Below are 17,122 nucleotides of genomic sequence, written 5' to 3' on the forward strand. Positions count from 1 at the left end.
AAAATTTAGCTTTGACTCACATGTCTGTGGGCTATGAATTCATTCCCAGTAGAGCTATTTTAGTTTTCCAGGCACCTGAAAATTTTCAGGCAGATGTCACTTTAAACAAGACCAAAAAACTCAGAGAGGTATCTGCTGGTTCTTACTGGTGTCTGAAAGCGCTAATTTCTATTCTAAAAATTCTCTTTCTTAGAGAGGGATGGGCTCCAATATCTGACCGCTACCAATATATATATATTTTTTTTTTACATTGAAAGACACAAATGTGGAAAAGGGAGGTTTATTATATTGCAGGAAAAGAAGATGGAAGTGAGCACTTGGGTTTACTCCTGGAATACTCAGCTTCAAACTGGGATGTGTCTAGATATGAGAAACCTTCACATAGCTCCTTCTTTGCACCTCACTCTGGCAGTGAATGAAATTATCTAGAAGGTGAATAGAGAAACACCTATGCCAGAAACACTGCTAACAGTTTAAGAGTTTAAGCAGGGAGCTTAGCAGATGGTTAGCACATGAAGACTTTCAAAGCCTTTTTGTCAAAACATGGTTATAACCTCCCCCTTGACCAACTCCATATTACAAAGCTTGAAACTGAAGGGTCAGTGTATCTAGCTCCCTTGCAATCTAATAAATTTCCACTACTCACCCAGCTTCCCAAACCAGTTGAGAACAACTAAAGAGCTAACATCATCCAGGTGTGTATGCCTTTTGTTCCCTGTACACACAGGTGACATCCCTGTTCCCCATCCCCCCAGTTCTGGCTGTTGCTGCAGGAAGGTTCAGGTGATCACTTGGTGTGGTGATGGCTGCAGTGCAGCCTGGCAGGTCGCTCTGTCCTCCTGCACAGCCTCAGGTCACTTGGAGGTGGGCAGAACAAGAGGTTGGGAAGGCTGACAGCTCTGTAAGCAGTGTTCAAACCGCGTGCTATCAGGCCTGCTCCTTCATCCCTACCACTACAACAAAAGGAGAGCATAAGCACCACTTTTTCCATCTTGTTCATTAAACAGTTAAGAAAGAAAAACACATTTACAAACTAGATTCCTGCATCTCTCCCTGGATGTCAAGGTGGTAAAATATTAAGAACTTTGCTGGCTCAGTCAGGTCATTCCTTGAGCATCAGGAAATCAGGCAGTGGACTGTGCTGCCCATCTGTCAAGAAAGTTATGAAACAGCTTCCAATTAGTGATTTTGAGGAGGTACGCAAGGGTCAAATTGTCTGCGCTCAGGACAGCTACACTGCAGGCCAGAGTCTGTGCTCCATAAAGCCATGTTTTTCCAGTGAAATCAATGCAACCGTGTGGGATTGTAACAGCTGAGGATCTGGCCTACACCATTTTTTGTTTAAATCATTATACAATAAAACACTTCAGTACATGATGAACATTAGGTACATTGGCAGTTCCAGTGAAGTGCTGATATTCTGATTGCTTAGATTAACTCCTCAGTGTCTGAGTCTGCATCAGCAAACTATTAACACTCCAATGAAATGAGCTGTGTATTTTATGCCTTCTCCACTTAGATGGAGAAAATGGTTTGCAATAGATACAGATACACAAAAGAACTATGTAATAGGGTTAATATATAAAATCAAACCCTGTATCTATGAGTACATGAGAAGATTTTGAGTTGAGAGGAAATACTCATACAGAGCACTGCACATGCATGAAAAACTCACAAAATGTGATGCTATTTATGACAGAAACTTCCCCAGACATGATTTTTTTCAAGGCTCTCTTCCTTGCACTGTCATTCTCAACCTCTCCCTCCCTCATAGGCAGGCCAATTACTGGGATAGCTCAGAAGTTTCTGTCACAACTTGAGCAGTTTCTGAAAACAAGTATCAGCTTAAAAAAGAATAGACGTAGGAAAGCAAAAAACTATAGGGATATAGCTGGAGGGGGAAAAGGGAGGGAAAACCAGTCCTCTACTTCCAAAGCAATTGTGGATATGGATTGCATGGAAGTCTTCTCATCAGCAGGGAGTCTGACAGGTCTATCAGAGGAGAGTTCATCTACTTCTATAATAGTAGTTATTTGAACCACTCCAGATCAATATAGTTTCTAGGGGAGATGTTGCTATTTATTGGGAAATAAGACAGAAACATTGGTAAAAGTTTCCTTTCTGTTTCTACAGTAACCACCATAGGGAGGGCTGTACACGGTTGCTTAGCTGGGGTTCACATTTAGGTTCAAACCCACATGGCTGCAGCACCAAAGCACTCTGTGGACGTCACATATGGAGTGTTGCTTGCTTTGCTTTTGTTTCAGAGCTCAGAGTGGTCAGATTTAGGGCAGTAAAGTGATGACTTAGTATCTGGAGGAGATTGCTTGTGAAATAAGAAGTGGTTCTGAATTCACACTGGCCTCTTGGTGTTTCTCTGGCCTTATTCCAAGGTTTCTGTGCACAGCTTGGTGTGCAGAAAGCAGCATGGTATGAACCCAGGAATCCTATATTGCTCAAGGTCAGCAGCTTATTTCTACGTAGAAAGCAGAAACATCCTGATAGATGCTAGGCCAAAAAGAGTGTAGCTCTGAGCTTCCTTGAGAAATGAGGTCTATCATCTCATTCATTGCATGATTTTGGTCTGTCATCCCAAATGAAGGGGGATTTCAAGGTGCCCTCCAGCACCTCAGACTCCTTTCAAAGAAATTTCTGCAAGCACCCATCACAAAAAAAGCAACACATTTATGATGGGAGCACTTAAGGACTGGGATCTGGCTAAGTAATGACTAGGGAGATAATGAATAGTACTGCGTGATGCATCATCACAGCCAAGCAGGAGCACTTCTCTGTTAGCAAACATACCTGCAATATCTTTACCTTAAATAAGCTATAAAGTTGTCTACATCTCCTTCACTGTTTGCTTTGTGTTACCATTTTCTGCACATGCTGCAGTATTTTGCTCCTAAGAGGTGCGTGTGATAAGCTCATGAATAACAAATGAGGATTTATGTTTGTGGATTGTGAAATAATATTAACGTGACTATTACTTTTAATCTTTGCTTTTGAATGATGTATTGAGCTGCAGGTAATCCCAGGGGGATGTTATTAGGGTATGAGTATTGAAAATGTCTCCTTTTGTCTTCCCTGCTATCAAGTGTGGAATTGAATGTAGAAAAGTGAAGAAAGTAGGACAAACACAGGCTCTCTGCTTTAATGTCTTATTTTATAGCCAAAGAGCCCCATCAGCTGCATAATCTAATGGGGGAGGGGGAAATCAGGAGAAAAATGAGAAATTCTGAAAATCTCAACACAAGCCACCTTTTTTGAGAGGAATTACGAACATCTCTCCATGCTAAAGCTTGATTGCCAGTAACAAAGACTGAAATTAGCTGTTTTCAGGAAACTTTTATCCATTTTAAAAGCCATCTTCCTTGCTGTTTGGAAATGAACACATACGTTTTCTTCTCTTTACAGCCTCTAAGTACCAGTACTGGAAGCTGGACTGAATTTTGCAGCCCAACACTTGAAATAGTAGGACAAAATGAAATGCTTGCAATTCTATTGGAACAAAATTAAATAAACTGTCTCTTCAAATTTACCCTTCTTCATCTAACTGATAGGATTATGCTTCTTTAAGAGGATGGATCTTTGAAACATTCTCTAGTACTGTAAATATGAGAGGAAAAATATGTCTGTGACAGTTTCATGCAAATATCCCCCCCAATATTTGGAAGTAAACAGCAAACCTTGCTACCATTCATTTCAAGACAAACAAATATCGTTCATTTCCTTTGCATATCAGTAATACTGCCGCAGCACAATATTGTTGTGTTGCTGTTTATGGAGCTGCCTGGACAAAGAGGACCTTTGGGGACACAGAGAAAGCCTTGATAATACTTTCATTTTCATTCCTTGTTCAGCCAGTGCTTCTCCTGAATGTCTTTCTAAGCTACCCATCAAAACCAGCTCTGGGCAGCCCACCAGGGTAGTTCAGACCTGCTAGCGCTAGCAGCCAGGCCTGGGTTTGTACTGGAGCACAGGCAGCAGCAGTGCTGAGCACCCAGCTGCTGTCCTACGCACACCCTGATGGTGCTGGGCAGAGAAAGCAGGAGGGTGAAGGCAGAGCAGCAGGCACAGGTGGGCTTCAGGGACTCAGAAGGGCCAGCCCCTCTGTTCCAGAGGTGGAGGCAGCTGCTGTCCCTGTGTGTCATGGCAGCAGCCTGTGGGCAGGAGGAAAACGCTCAGCTCCTGGACCAAGATCTCTTAAGCCACAAGGGGAAACACGGGGGGGGACTGCAGAGAAGCCTTCTGCAGCCTTGATCTAACTGGTGGGCCACTAAGCCACACCACAATGGTTTCACTTCCTAACAGCCTACAAAGAGAAGGCTCTGGGGTGACATCATTGCGGCCTTGCAGTTATTAAAGATCTATAAAATAGATGGAGAACAACTCTGCTCAATTAGATAATGACAGGACAAGGGGGAATGGTTTTAAACTAAAAGAGGGAGATTTAGACTTGAGATTAGGAGGAAAGTCTTCACTTCGAGGGTGGTGAGGCACTGGACCAGGCTGCCCAGAGGTTGTGGATGCCCCATCCCTGGAGATGTTCAAGGCCAGGTTAGATGAGGCCCTGAGCAACCTGATCTGGTGAGTGGCATCCCTGCGTAGGCGGGGGTTGGAGCTAGATGATTTCTGAGGTCCCTTCCAACCCAAAGCCATTCTATGATTCTAACAGATGTGGCATCACTGCTCTTAACCCCACTAACAACAGAAACGCAGCCCTCCCAAGACATGGTTAAGTACAAGACCAACTGCCAGCTTGCTGTGCTGCGCCTTGTCATGATGCAACTTCCACTAAACACTGCAGAAGAGGACAGCACAGAGTCCTGCCTCCTCCTCCTCCTTTGGGATCTCCCCCACCCCCACCCCCCCCCAAAAAAGAAAAAAAAAAAAAAAAAGCTTACAGCAGTTAAGAAGCTTCAAGTATAGAAAATAAAACGTGGCCCCTACTGTATGCCAGGGGACATCTGAACTGAAGGAAGCTGTGGTGCAAGGCTGGATGGGAAGAAGCAGTGACCCTTTTCCAGGAGCAAAGTGCCCTCAGTTCTGCAGTACTTGTGTACTCACAACTCTCAGACCAGTAAAAACCATGGGTGGACAAGTGAAGATCAGGTCCCTTTGTCCTTTCTAAGTTTACTCTGAGAAACAGTTTAAATTTCAGTGGGAGTTTTTATTCTTAAAGATAAGAGTCCTGTCCTTGAAAGTGGGTAGACCTAATTACGAGAGGCTTATAGGGATGGCGAATAGATCATCTTTGCTTCTTGACTTAATCTTGATATATAATGTATGGCAAATATTGTCTTGTTTCTTTTAAAAACCATCAGCGAGAGGAAATCCAGAGACGGGAAATGCAATCTTTCAAAGGATTAAGAGAGAACTAACTAACATGAACCAGATCATTAGCTTTGTATTTTCTGTTCCACCTTCTGATGCCCATATTTCACTCGTGAGGATGAGTTGGAACAACTCCAAAAACTAAGTGGAAATTAATTTCTCAAAGGCTGATCTGGAAGTTAAGATGCATTTCAAAATCTCTTGCTGTACAGATCCCATCCATTTGCCCTGAAGAAAGGAAAAATAATGCTTTATGTAGCAACACGAAGTACAAGTTAAAATGATTACAGCGGAGCCACTACAGGAGGCTCGGGAGGGAGCAGCCAGCAACCCAGTGCTGCAGTGAAATGTTTCATCAGCTCCTGCGAGCGTGTATTTAGCGAGTTTAAAACAGATCTTCCAAAGAGGATTTTTAGGGAAGTTGGAAGGACTGTGCAAGGAAGACTGTACACCATGATTTCCCAGCAGATTTTAAGATATCAAAATTAGGTTTTTGAAAAGACCCCAATATTCTGAAAACCTACATCATAAAAAGAAAATCAAAGGCTTGATTTTGCATTTAATATTGTGTTCTCTAACTAGTCAAGAGTCTATTCTCAAAATGAAAGAAACATTGACAAAATGTTAAAGCTCTTTTCCTCTAATGCATAATTTTTATGGTGTATATAAATTGTGATTTTTCTAAAATATCAAACTTACAGAATACTTCATTAGTACTAGAACAATATTTTGTGACAGAAAACTGCTTTGAAGAAGGTTTGGTAAAGCTGTTTTGCAACTAGCTTTAACATATGAAATTTCAATTGCAAACAAAAAAAGAGAGGAATCTAACCAGGAGTTCTTAAAGATTAGAAAGATTTTCTTCTGATCATGCCCAAGCTCCAGATAACCATGGCAGAATCTGGGAAAAGCAGGACTTTGTTGTGAGATCAGATTCTAGGCCCAGCCTCAAATAATGTGTTGAGAAATAAAGGGTAAAACATTGGTGCTCTGAGTTATGAATACACTTAAAATCTTTGCTGAACTATAATATAAGACTAATGATAACAAATATTGTGAAAGTGATTAAAGCATGATTGCTTAGAAATACATTTGTATTGTTAATATTAGGTAATTAAGATCCTTAACATTATTCTTAGCTGTGCTTACAGGTAGGTAATAGCAATCGCAGTGGCACTGATGACTTCATTTTCACAACTGCTGAAAAACCTTCTTCTGCTACTCCTTTCTGTGTGCAGTCATTACATTTAGCACCTCCAGATACCTTGCTCGAAGTCTCTGGGCAGCTGAACACTGGCATAAATCATCTGGATTCACACCTAATCCACGGATCATTTTGGTAAGAATTTCTCCGGGCATGGGATGGGGAAGGAAGGATGAAAGACTGCAAAGATAGTACAGATCATTTAATCACAGCACTTTGTACCTTGATTCACACGTCAAATGAAAGTGTGCCTTAGGGAGGTAAGGAAAATGCTGACTCTGCAAGAGGAAGTGTCAAAATCAATGTGGATTTTAACAACACTGGATGTTAGCACAGACATTTCAGTGTGACAGGCTTGTGAGATGAGCTGGCACATGCTTGTCTAATTAAGAACTGAAGGGGAGTAACTTGCTCCTTTCCGCTTTAGGGAAACACCACTAAGAACAAGAAGGCAAGCTGCCCAAACACTATGGAGAAGTTTTGTATAAATACAGAGATGAAGTTTCCAAAGCTGCTGTTGAAATACCTTTCCTAAGGTTTAAATTAATTTAAGACAGAAAATGCAGTATCCATGAAAAAGCTTCCCTTGATTCCAGTCTTAAAGTGTGCTTTTTCATCCTGTTGAACCCATCTGTACTGCCTTAAAGCAGTAATTGCTAATGATTCCTTTGGTTCAATGTTATCCTGGAAAAATTATGGCAATTATCTAGATCACAAATATATGTAACAGTCTTTGATACTTTCTCTAATTGCACTTGAAATTCAAATGCCTGATATTTAATATGGCTTGTTCCATTAAGGTTTCTTCCAAGTAAAGTCAATGGCAGAAGTCCCAATGACTTCAGTGGTGCAGGTTCACACCTTACATATAGTTCATCCTACTGTGGAGGAAGATCTTGTTTTCTTTTACTTCACTAGATGGTAGCAGTGTACAAATTGTCTTTTTTTTTTTTGTTTTTTTAAATTAGTTTCTTTAAATTCTAATCAGTCGCATTTGGAACCCTCCTTCATTTTCTAACTCATTTTTTCTGAGTCTTGCAGAGGCTTTGAGGAGAAAAAAACAGCAGTTTGCTCTGTTATTTGGGATCTTCTGAAGTTTGTGGATTATTCCTATTACCGCAGTGCTAGCTTTAGCCAAAAGTCAATTCCAGAGAAGGGGCTGTGTTGTCAGAGCCTACCTCTAGCTTGGTATTGCATCTTATCAGCCACTGAGGGGGCTCCTGCCCGAGGCTGCCTGTCCCATCTCCAACATTCACAGTCAAGCAAGCTGACTCTGCTGGTGCAGAAACTTGAAACTAGCTCAGTATGTTTAAGTACACAGCAGCCCTACCTCCCAATTTCATTCCTAATATTGGTTCTACTATAACATATCAGACATGAACTATGGAAATTTGAAGCAGTCTATTGGAGAGCCATTTTTTAGCCTAAAAATACATAATGCTAATAAAGATGAAGATATTTATGTACTGACAGACAATGGCCAGAAGTAGCAGAGAGATGATTAATGCAATCCTCCAGTGAGTAGCTTGAACTAAGTGCAGTTACTCAATATCCCCATCTGAACCTGGTGGGATGCAGGTAGGAGCCTTATCGCTAGCTAGAGCAGTACTGACTGAATCAGACAGACTGATCCCGAGATGGCTTTGCACAAGTTGCTCTATATAAGGCTTGTAGCAAACACTATTTTCTGGCAGTACAATGAGATAAATCCAAAGGACATTTGCAGGAGAATTTTCAGGATTCCTCCAGGCAATAGATGTGAGACTGTAATGTAAGTATACTTTTGCTTTGTGCAAAGCAGGATGAGATAGGCAGAATTAACATTGACAGGAGAAAGCACCTTCAGTTTTCATGAAGATGTTTAAACATCTGATATTATTTTGCTAATTTGAAGGATTGAGTTGCAGGGATAGCTACTGGGTTTTATGTTTTATTTTTGGCAGATCCAACCAATTGAGATACTAAATTTTAAGATGCACATGCAGAGGAAAAAAGTTACGAGCACCATACTTTAACAGTGTGCCCACTCTGTAAGTCTCTACAAAATGCCATGGAGAACAGAAAAAATCCCAGTTAGGGCCACAAAAAATCATCCTAAAATATATGATAGAAATGATGATAACACAAGTCAATCAAGATCAAATTTCCATTTTCTTTTGGTTCTCAGTATTTCACAATTGCTAACTAAGCTTAAAATGGGGGTCCTAATCTAGAATTTCAGCAAGGAACTGATTCACACCTGGAAAATAGAAGGCTATGCTAAAAGCATTGAACAGAAGGTATCAATCTACCTTGCATGTATGTGAATGAGAGGGAAGGGGGATATATGCCGATTCTCTGTCATACTAATTCTACAGCTATCACTTAGGAATTAATAAAACATTTAACTCGACTCTCTCTTGCAGCTATATTCCTGCTGGCTGCTGCGGTGGTACATTGCAATAATATGCCAGTGATGATATTCTAGTAATAAATGATGGTAATATACCATCAGATCGTCATCACTCCAGTGATGTACTATCGCAATACATCATCAGGCAATGGAGTTTAAGCATTAGTGGAAGAGGCAGACTTCAATATACATTGACTGAACATGGTGTGCGATGAGGTACCCTATGTATTGTGTATGATTTTTCAGCAGTAACTGTATATGAATTGTATGCCGCATATACAGGTTTTTCTTACCTAAATACTTCAAATAAAAAGAGAATGTAAGTGTTCAAACAATGTAATCATACATGGAAAGATGCATGTTGCTGACTTTATGCAGTGTGCTTTTATGTATGCACTGAGACGTAAAAAGGCACACACGTACTTCCATGCAGATTTAGAGACTCAGATCCCTTTGCTACCAGCACAATGATATGAAAATTACCCAAAAATATTAAAGAACTTTACAGACATCAGTAAGTCAGTCACTACATCCAACAGAGGCAAACAAACAAGACTCACTCCCACCTCCAGAAAAACAGTGATAGGGCCTGCTTGGCAATCAGCTTTCCAGATTTTCACTGTCCTGTTTTCAATAAGCATTGCAACACAAGTGTGTTGTATAATTGCCTCTCATAGTATTTACCCACCAATATGATATGTAGTGCCTTGGCATGACAGGTCATGGTCAGCAGTTTTTTGATTTCATTTGCAACTGCTTCTCAGCTTGTTCCTCAGACAGTGATCACTGCTGGAGGACCCTCAAACTACTTTGTGAGTACCAACCAACTCTTTGCAATAATGGTACAACACTACACCACATATGCATGCAAATGGCCAAGTAATTGAAGGAAAAAAGTATAGATCTTTCTCACTCCTTATTCCTTCTTTCAGCATCTACCTTCACTGGAAGCCAATGCAGATGGAAGGCATCACGGGAGTGCCTTTGCACATGACATAATTCATAGCTTAATCTCCAGTGAAGTTTCCTGAAGAAGTGCATCCTAGTTACCTAAAAGTGCTATGAGTTTGGGGAGTCACACTGAGTGACCCACCCACCTATAGGTTTAAAATGAAGGGAAGTTTTACCTCTGAAGCCAGATCAGCAATACCAGGACATTACAGTCAAGGGAAGAGACTCATTTTAAGTCAGCAAAGTGCAGTTTGAGAGGTTCACTTTTGATGACAACAGACCACAGAATGAAGCTATACACTTTAAAGATTTTTCATAGCTTTTTGGATACTGAATTTCTCTAGAAGAATTCAGTACCAGGCAGCTCTGTAATCAATAAATATGCTATTGATGGAAAATGAGGAAAGGACTTAAAGAATCATTAAAGGTCAGTTGATTTGTCCCTAAAGCTCATATGCTCAGCATCTGTTTACTACTTATGAGTCACAGACTAAGACTGTGAAATTCATCTGGGAAAGAAGTTTGATTTTATATGGCTGGCTGAAGTTTTTATCTCCTAGCATTGAAGAATATTAATTTCTAGGAGCTGGTATGAGGAGCTTCTGCATGAGTTGTGAAATTAGTCATTTCTGCTTCTACTGTTCTTTGAAGTAAAGCAAGCAAGATCTATTTGAGTTCAAATAAAAACACTCAAGCCAAGTGAAGCATCACTCACAAAGCTCGGAACACTGTAGTAACATTAGGTTGCCCAGGACACTCAACATGCTGCTACTGTAAATTTGGTTCAGCTAAAAGACTGCATCTTTTAGTACATAATAAACTTTTTAGGATACTATTGCAAGAGTCAATGCCACATGCTGAAAAAAAAAAAAAAAAAAAAAAAAAGCAAGCAATTAGAAGAACAGAAAGCAAGGGGAGGGTGAGGATCCTCAAGTGCCATATACATGTATCCCAACTGAGAAACCAGAGTCACAGGGGCAAACTGCAGTTCCTGCTGGGCTTGAAACATGTGGAACATGTGGAACTACAGCCTCAGTTAGAAAAATAACCATCTTTAATATAAAGATTTCTAGTGATGAAAACTATCCCAACCATCATTACATTATTCCTCTGCTTAGGAAGATTCCCTGTTAGCAACTTGAAATACCTAACTGGAATGTATGCAACTTGGGTTCTACTATAGATTTCCTTGTTCAACGGAGATTCTTCCCCTTTTCTAGGTACTTCCTCTATAGCCAAGGTATAATTTATCTATTCTGTTAGACCTATTACTAGACCTAATATTTTCTTTTAATCTTTTGAAGATCATAGTTTTATTTTGTCATCTATATTTACTAAATGCTTTTCCTATGTCAATTACACTTAAAATCAAAGAATTTTCAAGTTAGTTCAAGAATTATTTTCCATAAAGACTTTGCTGATTAGCATTAACTATAGTATGCAGCCTCCAGTCTCTGTTAATTAAATTAAATAAGTTTTTCTATGGTTTTCCCATATTGAAGTCAGTTTGACAACCTCTGTTGTCTCAGCCATCTTTCCCAAACTTTTTAATAAGATAACAAGGAACTAGCAGTCTTTCAACTTTCTGGAATTCTCCCTTATCTATGGTTTACTGAAAAATCAATATTAGCTGCCAAAAAAGCTCCTTGGCCAGCTGCTTTAAAATTCCTCAATGCAAATTACCCAGAACTTCTGATTTAAGTATGCCTAACTACAGTAGCTGTTGATTAATATCCTCTTTAGTTACAGTAGGAATAGAAAGTATATTACCATCATTATACAACAAATACATCATCCTTTACCGCCACTACAGAACAGACATCTTTACTAGATTCTTCAGCATTGAAAAAAAGAAGTATCTACTGTTTCCATTTGTGAACAGACCTTGTGGTGTCTTTCTAGATTTTTTTTTTAAACTCTAGAAATATTTTGCTAAAACCTTTCAATTAATAATATATATATATTTTTTTCTGTTGGCTTTCTACAATTTCTGTCCTCTCTTAATATCAAGCTTTGTCATTTTCATCCTTATCTGCAGGACTTATTTTTATAACTGCATTCACTTCCTTCCTGCTTCCAAGGTTTTTGATTTATTGTGCTGAGCTTATTCTGTTGTGTTTCTACACAGATACAGCCTTCTTTCTCGTGTTAAAACATGGTATTCTTAAGGAGTTTTTATAAAGCTCTGATGTTTTCCGCCTTATTTGCTTCTTCCAATTGATATTGCTCGAGATGGTTTTTGGCCTTATAAAACCAACCTTCTAAAAGCCCAGTATATCCTGTACTGGTTCACATTTCACTTTGCTTACATAGAACAATATTAATTGAATTATTACCACTCATACATCAAAAAACAAGACAAGACTGGTTGAAAGAACTTACCCTTTAGCCAAGGGCAGAACAAAGATGAACAAAAACCACTCATAAAACAAAATCATTCACTCTTGACACTGAAGCCTTCCTTTCCCGTAAAGGTTCATCATCTTTCCCAGAGAAAAGCTCTGGCTGCAGAGCTAAACCAGGAGAAGTGCCAGCCTCACCAGAGGAGCTTTACAGCTCCCTTGGGGCACAGCAACTCACTCCAGCTGGGCCCAGGCACAGCCTCCCCTCCCTCCTCCTTCCCCTGTGGCTGGGTTCCCTGGCAATCTCTGAAACGAGGGCAGGCAGCTGTGAGGTGATCTCTGCCAAGAGAAGAGGAGCATTAACCCTCGTCTTGTTGCCTGCCTGATGGGGTCTGTAGGACTTAGAAAGTTATCTCTTCCTTCAGACATAAGGAAAGAATGTTTCACAGCGAGGGCTGTGAGGCCCTGGCCCAGACTGCCCAGAGGAGCTGTGGGTGCCCCAACCCTGGCAGTGCCCAAGGTCAGGCTGGATGGGGTTTGGGCAACCTGATCTAGTAGCAGGGAGGCTGGAACTGGAGACCTTTGAATGTCCTTCCAATCTGAACCATTCTATGGTTGTATGATTCTACGGATCCTTCAGAAACCATGGCCTCTGCTCCAAAGCTGCCTGGCATCCAGGGCAGCCTATCCCCACTGAACTCTGTGGTGGGCTGACAGCAGACCTGTGCTAATGTTGGAGGTGAAGGATCAAACTCGGCTTCTTAGCAGACTGCATTTTGCTGTTTCTTTGTTGGGATGCTGTTGGCTGAGAGAGTGTGCTGCTCGAAATATTTGTCTGTGTGGAGCAGATTCAGGCTTCCTGTTGTTTCAGCCAAGGAAGAGAACAACCCGATATTCCCCACTGCTCCCTCTCCTTAGAGCCCAATGTGATGTTCTCAGAACAATAACCCAATTTAGTTTGGTTCCCTGGACTAAAATGTCTGCACACTGTTTTACTCACTTGCATTTGTATTTGGATCTTTTCTCATAGCTGTCGTAATTGAAAATGGTTAATGTGCAATGGCTTCACTAGGTGGTTAACAGAAGCAATTAGAGCTGAGTTCAATATCTGTTAGGCTGCTTTGCAGAGGCCCCAAACTAGCTTACATCTTAACTTCAAATGATTCTGGGAAAAAAAAAGAAAAAAGAAAAAAAAAAAGACTTTCAGAAGCTCTCTCCCAGTGTATCTCCCCTGCCCCTGAACATGCTTGGGTTTCCGTACACATCTTTACCTGTCAACAGCAACAAAACTGAGCAAAGGCAAGGTGCTCAAGTGATGCAACCAACCACGAAGCAGTGCTGCTGTGCTCAAATCCCAGCGTGCTGTGGCTCCAGGCATCTTTAAACCTGCCCTGACCCAGAGCATGGCCCAGCTTCGTGAGCAACCTCTGTGCTCACAGGACGTGGTAGCTGTTGGAGCTGAGCGGGCACCAGCAGCCTGCTCACTTCTCTCAGCTGAGCTTCCCGGCCCTCATTGGGGCTGAAGTTGGGCTGCTCATCCAAATATGACAGCGTGGTATGCCAAACACATTTACAAAGTGTCCTAATAGCAGATCTTTCCCCTCTTCATCCACAAATGGAACAAAAAAATTGTACTATTTTGAAGCTTTAGACCGTGGGCTTAAATACTATATATACATTAGTCTTCAAGGTGCAGTATGTATTTTATAAAACCATGGCAAAGAAAATACATTGAACGTTTGCCAGATTCCTCCCCCTAGTCCTGCCTCTCACACAAGACATCTACTGAGGAGCTAGGAATACTCCCTCCCGATACGCAGGTTTTAACTATAGTTTGTTTTTGTGATTGCAAGTGAGCCATAAAATGAAGAAAGGAAAGGAGAGAGAGAGAGAGAAAGAAAAGAGTTACAGAAAATTAGTAAGTCTCCTCTGCTGAATATGTTATTTCTATTAAAATTTTAGAAGAGTTTGAAGTGACAGTAAATGTGGTCTTATTTTAGAATGGTTTCCATAACACTACACAACAGTTGCCAGTGGCACTTACGCCTTTTCGTACATACACACACAGCTATTTAGCTGACAACAGTGTTTAAGCCATTAAACAAGATAATATTGCAACTGTTATGCAATGGTAAAGCTCGCTCCTAAAAGAAGGATTTGGTGTTTTAAGCTGAAAGTCGACATTTGTTCCATATTCATTTATATTTTCTTTATTAGAAATGTATAATTTAATGTAATATTTAAGGCCCTTAGGGTATATGCTCTGTTACCTATAAAACATTCATGCACATTGAACACTTTTTTGGTGCCAGTTCTTGGATTTGTACATCTGCTATACAATACTGAGTACTCTAACTAACAACAAGCTTTAATTGAGTTTAGGTGTTTGAGTCATTTATTTAAATTTAGTAGTGTGAATAATTTATTTCAATTTACATTTTAATTATTTTACCCACTTTTTTGGGAGTAACCTCATTTTCTAGCTTCTAAAAAAATTATCGGCATATGTTTACTGCAGCAACATTCACACTTACTAAATTCTCTGAGAAGTTTAGCTCCAAACTGAGAAATAATAATGAATTATTCATGCATCAGGCATTAGCCAGAATTAAATTAGGATGTCCAGATCTAAAAGAAACCTGACCTTCTGATACCCAACAGTCTCTGAGGATTGTTCATCTGCCGTGGCAGGTTGGACTGAGCTCCATTTGGGTATGGCCAAATACAAAACCTTCTGCAGTCAGTGTGGGTTTACATGTTCTTATTTATCATCTCTAGTTGAGCAGTGTGCTGAGGTATCCTGTGTGGCACGGACTTCCTTGTTGCTGCTGTGCTTCTGTAGGAATATTTTTAACCCATAGGGAAACCAAAATGTTTTTGTGATATATTAGTTTACTTTGCAAATGTTGACTAAATAAGGTGTTCCCCATGTAATTAACAGAGATGGAAGTTCTGAGATAGATGTTCCATTTCCAGCCCCTTCTCAATGTATCCTGGGACCTCACAAGGGAAGAAATGGAAACAGACACCCTCCGGGAGATGCATCTCATCTGTGACACCCTCAAACATTCACCAGTGTACCCAGAGCTCAGCTCCATTTACACAAGCTACAGTGTGGTGGCTGCTTGGGCATTTGCTAAAAAAACTGCAAGAAGTCCAAGCTCTTTTGTACTCAGAAATGAATGGGGACTTTGGTGGGAAACCAGCAAAAATTTTGTGATGGCATTCAGCCTCGGGCACTGAGTCCTTATGTTAAGACAGGATATGAGCAGATTTCAGAGGACCTCAGGATCTATGAAAATACCTGATGTCTGAATCCAGCTGTTGCAGAACATCCCTCACTGGCAACTGCCTGTTGGGTTTCAAAGTGTTAACAGGAGATGCGCTGTCCTCATTTCATTGGCACCTGTTAGTGATTGAGATGGCTAAAATAGTTTTATAAGCAGAAAAAGATGCCTTCAACAAAGGGCAATGAAAACCACTCAGCATTAAATACGTGAGGATTTTTCTTTAGTGGTAAAGTCAATTTGTGACATTTTGCCATCAGTCCTGAGCACAAGCATGCATATACAAATGCACCTGTGCCTCCCTAGTCATCACTTGTTATTTTTTTATGGTCTTTTCCAAGTACAATGTAAATATAAGCAAAAACATATGCATTGGTTTCAGACTGAATGTCTTTGTTCCCTGGATTTCTATGTATACATATATTTTATTAAGCACTGTCTTTTTTTTTCCTCATCCATACCTTTTCACACACACAAGTGCCCTCTCAGATGCTATGATCTCCCTTGCCTGTTGATCCATAGCTACATAAATGTTTCTCCAGGTAAATAAATTTCACCACATTTTACTTTAAAATGTAATTTTTTTTCAAATCCACTTTTACTGCTAAATATAGCCTGTCCATAAATGAACACCTTGAGAATGGAAAATAGTAAGCTGGAAATATTAATAATAAAAACTTTTGCATTTAGCTACAACAAGCTTCGTGAGTGTCTTTGTTTGTAATATCATTTGTGACACTGTCCAGAATAAGGCTTTTCTGTCATTTCAGCTGTAGAAAACAAACAAACAAACAAACAAACAAAAAAAAACAACACAAAATCAGCTGAACAGAATTTGGGTGGGCTCTGCAGACAAGAAGTGATCCAGTGGGTTTTCATACAGGTGCAGCCTCAATCGCCTTAGTTAAAATTACAAGTTGTGGCTTTGCAGAACAAACCATGTGAACCGAAGAGGCAGCAGTGCTGCTAAGAGCTGTGCTGAATGGCACTTCTCTGCTGAGCAGGCAGCCACCCCAGGGGTGAGTCAACGTTCACGCTGAAGTCAGCAAGGCCTCAGCTTGGGAAACCTTTGACGTGGCTTGTCGTGGGGTGCAATGGCAGTTCCTGTGTCACAGCCTGCACGTGCCAGCTGAAATAGCCATTTCGTTTGGCAGATGGTTAAGTACCTCGCTGAGTCAGAGCCAAACCTGGTCCCTACGCAGAGGGAAATAAGCTGGGGTACAAGCATGAGGACAGGGGCTTCTGAGAAGCAAGGCGGCCCAGAGCTGCAAGCAGGCCACAACAGGGATGGGGACAACACTCTGACCACAACAGGTTTATATTTGTAGTAATGACAGCGTGCAGTACGCAGCTGCTGGCAAGTGGTGGTGAATATGCAATACACAAAGTCTTTCAAACCTATATATACTACAAATAAAAGAATTTAAATTTGTTCTGGAAAACATGACCTCTGTTTTGAATGCCACAAACAAAAGACCTTTCTGAAGTCAAGACAGAATTCTGTTCAGATGACATGGATTAATTCCTGTAATAAAAAATTCCATCTTTAAGCAAAACAATAAAATAAAATAATAAAAAATATAACTAAATAATAAAAAATAAACTAAGT

At 40.4% G+C, this 17,122-nt stretch overlaps 1 long non-coding RNA gene across 1 annotated transcript in view; it reads right to left on the reverse strand.

Moving 5' to 3' along the window:
* LOC311445082 overlaps positions 1 to 12,531 on the reverse strand; it is a 59,337-nt gene extending 46,806 nt beyond the window's left edge. Inside the window, exon 1 of the long non-coding RNA XR_014698191.1 lies at positions 12,267 to 12,531. This is a non-coding gene — a long non-coding RNA (uncharacterized lncRNA). The remainder of the gene's footprint in view (positions 1 to 12,266) is intronic.
* Between the last annotated feature and the right edge of the window lie 4,591 nt (positions 12,532 to 17,122).

Source organism: Aythya ferina (genome assembly GCF_964211825.1).
Source record: "Aythya ferina genome assembly, chromosome: 15".
NCBI classification, from domain to species: Eukaryota; Metazoa; Chordata; class Aves; order Anseriformes; family Anatidae; genus Aythya; species Aythya ferina.